Below are 7248 nucleotides of genomic sequence, written 5' to 3' on the forward strand. Positions count from 1 at the left end.
CTTACCCACATAAGTTGGTTGCAAAAATGGTCGTTTGGAAATGGATGGGTTGGTTTACCTTCCTATTCTTTCTCTTCTTTCTAGTGAGGTTAAGTTTCATAAGCAAGCTTTTCCTATTGCAAATTATACTAGACTTCTCTCTCCTAACAACCTCCAATTGTTCTTGAATATTCAACACTTTATACTTAATGCTTTTATTTTTATCTCCATGGCTGATAAGAAGGATACACATGCTGATTTTTCATAAAAAGGGCATCTTGAGGCTCGTTAAACTCATATGCAAGCTATCCAGAAGGTGGAATAGGAATGGTAGAGAGTATTAAGAAAATGTGGGTAACCTCTTGTAGAAAAGGTATTTGGGATAAAATTGGGTCCATTTTTAGTTTGATATAACTGATAAGAGGGCATAGACACAATATTATCATCAAATGGAGGGGAAGGGATATATTGTCCACGATAGTTTGGCATGCTATATCTTTGAGATAAGATGGAAGTTCATTGAAATGTTCTTTGAAAAAAAACAAGGTCTGATTTAAGAGAAATAAGCACATACCAACAAAATCACTAGGTGGTTGTAAGACTTCACACAAAGGAAAAGGATCATGAATGTCACCAAAACTAATATTTGAGCACTTGGACTACTCATACTAGTATTTTTTAACTCAAATTCACTAGGTATTAAATATTACCTCCAAAGGAAAAAATTGTTAACATACACACCAAATATCATAAATCAATAGAAAACTTATGAAGTGAAATAGTTTAAATTACCCCATTGAGCATATTGAAAATTGTTCTCAAATTTTGAATGCACCCTTGATAGAGTAATATGCTAACTCTATCTCTTTATTTGAAACCATGGAAACACTACAAGGCCTATGGGTTTCATATAGATTGGAGTGAGTCTCTAGAGAGGGATGGTTCCCTTGATGTTTGCTTAGACTAATCTATCCTACCACTATTTGACAGGGAAAAAGGCATCAAATGACATAAAAATAAGTATAAATCCTAATAGAGGTGATACACTATATTTTTTAAGGCTTACACTTATTTAAAATGAATGCAATACGATCAATAAGTTAAACTATAACATGCATAACTAAGAATTTGGTATGTTCTTGCATAAGTACTTCATAACTAGGTTTAATATATAAGACACATTTAGGAGTTGTGAATTTCTCTAAGAGTTTTGAATGATAAATTATTATAACTAAATAAATGCACTACTGGGTAAACACAACTTATGACCCACAAAACACATATATTTCTACATAAAGGTAATAAAAACAAAACTAGAAATCTAGGATAAAATAATATTATCAAAAGATTACATCAACCATTTCCATAATTTAACACAATATACAACTCTCAAAGAAGGTAAAAAAAAATTATTATTTTATTCATTGAAATGTACAAAAAAGTCTAAGAACAAGTGTGCTACTAATTCTTTCCTTAGAAAAATTGAGTTCTATAAGTTTGATAGATCCTACTAATTTTTACAATAAAGTTCTCCTAGTATACAATGTTTCCCTTGCCCCTACTAGGCATGCATTTTTCCTATCGAACCAATATAGGAAATATAACATACATGTCTTTCCATAAAGGAATATGTTTGCTTTGATGCATAGTTCCTCAACCTCCTTGGGTGCTAAGTAGGTTAGATTCCTTGTTTAACTACTAGAAATGCTCCAACTAAGAATTGGGTAAATTTAAATCCTTAAATTTTCAACTCAATCCCCTTTGAATGCACCCAAAAAGGCTTCAATATGCTTGCACCTACTCAAATAATTTTTACATGTATCCTTCGATTGTTAAATGCTCCTCAACTACTCTTTATTACCTTGATATTTCCACTTGGAATGTGTGTAGGACATGTCTTGATAAGGTTGGATTGAAATAGGTCTTCTTGAGGGTGTAGGATAACTTTTATTCCTTTAATGCATCTCAAATTTATGAAATTAAACCAATCACTTTATATTTCTCCTTCCATGCTAGATATTTGGCTTGGCATAATGACTAGATCCTTTGTGGGACTATAGGCTTCTTTCCTTATATTATGACATGGATAATTATTTGCAACTTAGGGTAATAATGCCTTGAATTTTAGTTTCATTGTCTTGTATTTCATTTATTCACTTCTCCATTCAAGAAATTTCATTAGGTGAACAATTCACTTTATTTGATTATCACGGTGATTCTATCAGCCTTGAAACTTCTCTTTTCATGATTCTCATTGTTCTTAACTTTATTATCCATTTGTGAGTATCAGTTGGCAGTGATTATGACTATTCTACCATGACAAGACTTTTCTATTCTTGTCCTTCTTCTACTACATTGCTCATAAACTATTTCCTAAGCTTGCATACCCTTTCATGATAGTGCTCATCTATAGTTTATCTCTTGGAGGATTGTCCTTAATCTCACGATTGTCACTGTCATAAGATCACATTCTATTTATGTTTTTTCTTTACTCATTATCACTTATGTTGGGACTTCAAAAAAATTGTCAAATTTTGAAGCCCCATGCTCAAAATTTTAATTTTGGACACTCAGAATTCCATTTTGCAAATAACACGTTGTGTTATACTACATCCCTTTGCAAATATCTAATCAGAGAATAACATGTTAGTCACATGATGATATGGTGAGTAGGCACTGGATATGCTAATTGGATAGGTAGTAGGACAAGGATGACATTGGCCACTGAGTTGGGATTGCATCGAGTAGGCTGCTTTGGTCCAAGACAAGTATGGTTGTTGTTTGGCTAACATATCGTGTTAGTCACACTTGGCTATAGTTGTCAATAACACACCATGTTAGTCTTACAAATATTACAGGGGTAGCATATAACACACAGGTTATCGCTATTTACTACACGATGATAGGTGATAGGATAGGTGTATAACATGCAAGTTATCATACTGCAGTAGGTGGCAAGTGGTTTATAACATGAGGGTTATACTAGTCGAGTGTCAATAACATGCAGGTTATTGATCTAACGGAGGCAGAGAGATTTCTAGGTGTGTATAATGCATGTGTTATTGACTGCCCGAAAAAGAAGTTGAATGTTTGTGTGACCACACAAGGGGTGCGGAACAATGGGAAAAAGAATGGCAACAAATTATTATGCGCATGGATTTTAGGCAGCATCGAGGGGCATTGTAGGATAGGGTGGCATGGTGAGGTTTAAGGTCCCACAAGGCATAGGCAGGCATAAACGAGGTTTCCCTATAGGATAGTGGGGAACAAAGAATTACAATAGAAGGGTTGCCCCGTAGGGGTTTCATGCGACATTCAATGGTGTTGCAGGATAAGGGAGCACAACGTAGTATGGGGTCCTCGCTATCCCGCATGGCCAAAGGAAGGAAGAAGAATAATAGAGATATAGGATGCTACGAGATAGCGGGATATAGAGGTGGACTAGGAGGTCCTTACCCTGCACAGATCCCGGGATGGTGCATGGTATGCTATGGGGGAAGTAGCATAAAGGGGGATAGATATCCCTGCCACTGCGCAATGGTTGATGATAGAACAATCGAGAAAGGAAGGGCTTATGTAGGGTTTCCCCATGGGATAGTGGGGAGTATTGAAGAGAAAGGGGAATGCTTACCCCACGGGGGTAAAATAGGAACGAAGATGATGGTGTAGGGTAAGATGAAGGCTCAAGAGCGTTTTCCCCACCATCTCGTAGGGATCTTGTGGGCACAAAGATGGTCATGCGGGAGAAGCATAGGAAGGCAAAAGGAGAATCCCTGCCACCCCGCATGGTAGTAATGGGACATTAAGGCATGTTGTGGGGTAAATTATAGAAGGAAAACAAAGGGCCTCGCCATCTCATAGCATGAAAGATGATAGGAAGATGGCTTGCAGGGCAACGTGGGGGTTATAGCAAGAGACCTTTCCCCACTATCCCATGATGGTTGAGGCGACACGTAGGTGACCTCGCATGACACAGTGGCAAAGAGAGAATAGGGTATCCTACCATCTCGTAGGGGTATTCTATGATGTTAAGAACATGATGTTGGCACAGAGGTGATCCACATGGATAGTTGACCAGGTTTGACCCGATGATGGAGATCATTTTAAGGATGTGGCTTGTATAGGATTGAGTCAAATTTCTACCTTTCGAAGGGAGAGACGCTACCGATAGAGGATTGTTATGTCAACACACTACAAGCAATATTTTGCAACCAAATTAGATCGGATTGCAATGATGAGACCAAGAAGAAAGGAGGCTACATTTAATGAAAATCCAGATAGAAGATCAGATGGGCGGCTCGAGAGGATTTCATGATCTTCAATCGATTTGATTTCATGACCTTCAGCACATCAATGGTTTTCAGTCGACAAGACATATGGACACTATTGGCAATATGAAGGAATTGATTATGTGTTGCATTTATGTTTTTTCATTGATGTCAACACTAGCTGTTATGGTTGTTAACCGGCTTCCGGAAGAAGGATTGCATTGGGAAGATTATCAGTTGATTGACACCAGTATGATCTGAATGATGGAATAAGTCTGTATGAATGGTTCATATGCTTCTGAAGTATGTTTTAGTCAGTTGGTATTGACTTGATGATCAGATGCTATCTTATGTTCTAGTAAGCCTTCTTTGTAGGTCTATTAAGGGTTTCATTGGTAGAACTTTATTGAAGATCTTTGATGTAATGCAAAAGTGGTGTTGGTGCAGCTTCTAGAAGGGATTCAGGATGTTGATGGTGATTGTGTTCGTGGATCAATTAATTGGTATCATTGCTTTGGCATGTGTGGATCTAATTTAGGTCTGGTGCTATCTAGGTTATGGACCGGTTTCATGAAACATGTTGGTGGATCCTTTTGATGCACTTCTGGGATGTTTTATTGATTGGATGATGTTTGTTTGGCCTTAGGCTGACATGTTTTATGATTTTATTTTAGGATTATGTAATAGATCTATTGAATTATCATTTGGTTGGCCAACCTAATTGTTTAGGTCTAGGGCTTATATAAATATTTGTATGATCTCATTGTAGATCATAGGCAAGGAGTGAATAATGTAATAATAGTTTGTACAGAGGATTTGGTCGCTCATACGTGATCAAGTTGGGTTTATGTAAGAGGTTTTAGACCTCCAGTATGAGCTTAACTGGAACTGTAATCTGGCATGTTTGATGCTATCATAGATAGTTCTTTTTCTAGATTGTTGTCCAAATATTTTGAGGTGGTTGAACTCTTTTGAAGTCAGTGAGACTCCATTGTGATTAGCAGTGCGCTCTAGGTAGTGTGCCTTCCTACATGTGCAGGCCCCTATTGCAATCATATACTTTCTGTAGAAGTGTCATCTGGTTGTGGGTAAGGTTTCCCACTATTTTTTTCCCTTTACTGGGTTTTTCACGTACAAATCATGGTGTTATATGTTATGGTTGCATTGTATTGATTCTCTGGTTTTCAATTATGCTTTAATGCTTTATCTGTTATTCTGGTATTTGTTTTCTTATATTTTGGTACAAGGTTTTAAGTTCTTTAATTCAGATAATCTGTTGATAACTAATTCACCCCCCCTCTTAGTTGTCCACCAATTATCCTAACAATTGGTATCAGAGTCTGGTCCTCTTTTTGCAGAAGCCTAACCACTTGAGGAAGATCCTATGGCAACTAATAGTTCAAATATTGTTTACTAAAAGGACAACCCTAGGCTTGATGGAACAAACTATGGAGTATGGAAAATTTGGATGGAGACTCATTTAAGATGCATTGGAAAGGAAATTTGGGAAATAACTCAGAAAGGTTACACTCATCATGATCTGGAATCTAGCAATCCTGCACTGCGAAACTTGGAAAAGAACCTTGAAAATGACTGCAGAGCTAAAGAAGCCCTCTTAAGCACCTTATTAGATCAATGGATCATGGGATTATTAGATAAATCATCAGCAAAATCTATATGGGACAAGTTGGAGACTCTGAATGAAGGTGATCCCACTATTAAAATTGCAAAACTTGAATGCTACCGAGTAAGATATGAAAGCTTGAAGATGGAGGAAGATGAAAGAATTTTTGCATTCGTGGAAAGGGTAAATGAAATTGTATTAGGAATTTAGTGTTGTGGTGGATCTCTAAGCGAGGAAGAGATTGTTTCAAAAGTATTAAGGGTTTTGCCACTGACATTTAAGATGGAGGTAACTGCAATTAATGAGCTAAGAACCATGCCTAATTCTTCTATCAATAGAGATACTCTTGTTGGGAAGATATCTGCTTTTGAGCTTGAAGAATTTGGTCCTCTAGGAGTTGCAAAGATTGATACTGCATTTAAAGCATCTACATCATCAACCGGCAAGCAATATTGGAAAGTTTTGTATGCAAAGGAATTGGGAGAGATTAGGAAAGAAGATGAGGAGCTTGAGAAACTTGAAGCCTTATTTTCTAGAAGGATACTTAAAGGCTCGATAGGAAGTAGGTAAGAAGGAAAATCTCCTTTCAATTTTTTGCATGTAATAAGATAGGTCATTTTGCATCTAGATGTCCTGAAAGGAATTCAAAATTGGAAGAAAGAGAAAGAAGATCTTTTAAGCCTAACCCTGAATATCAAATCAAGCATAAGTACAGGAGAAACAAAAACAAATCATGCTACTATGTTGATGAGGAAGGAGTAAGTGATGACTCGGAGGAAGAACTGGTAGGAGATTCAGCAAGTGGATCTGGCAATGGAAGAGACTGGGTAGTTTATGCTATGAAGGAAGATGATCCAGAACTAGTTATCAAAAATGAGGAAAAGGCCCTTGCAGAAAAAGATGAAGACAAAGATGAATGGGTAATAGATAGTAGATTTTCTCATCATATGATAGGAGATGAAAGAAAGTTTCTAACCCTGCAAGAATTTGATGGTGGTCAAGTCAGATTTGGTAATAACAAAGCATGCATGATCAAAGGAAGAGGAACCATTTCATTGGATGGTAAGCATAACACTGATAATGTATATTATATTGAAGGTCTGAAGCATAATATTTTGAGTGTAGGATAGTTGGTAGACAGACGATTTCAATTACAATTCAAGGATGGAAAGTGCAAAATCATTAGGAAATCAGGATTGGAGATTGCAATCGGTACACGGACAAAAGGTAACATCTTTCATTTGAACTTCGGTGAAAAAAACATGTTTGATTGCACATATTGATGAAATTTGGCTATGGCATAAGAGGTTGTGTCATGTAAATTTTGATTGTATTGTAAAGATCAGTTCAACTAAGTCAGTTAGAGATTTACCTAAG

This window comes from Cryptomeria japonica, chromosome 10 (assembly GCF_030272615.1).
Source record: "Cryptomeria japonica chromosome 10, Sugi_1.0, whole genome shotgun sequence".
In the NCBI taxonomy this organism is placed as follows: domain Eukaryota; kingdom Viridiplantae; phylum Streptophyta; class Pinopsida; order Cupressales; family Cupressaceae; genus Cryptomeria; species Cryptomeria japonica.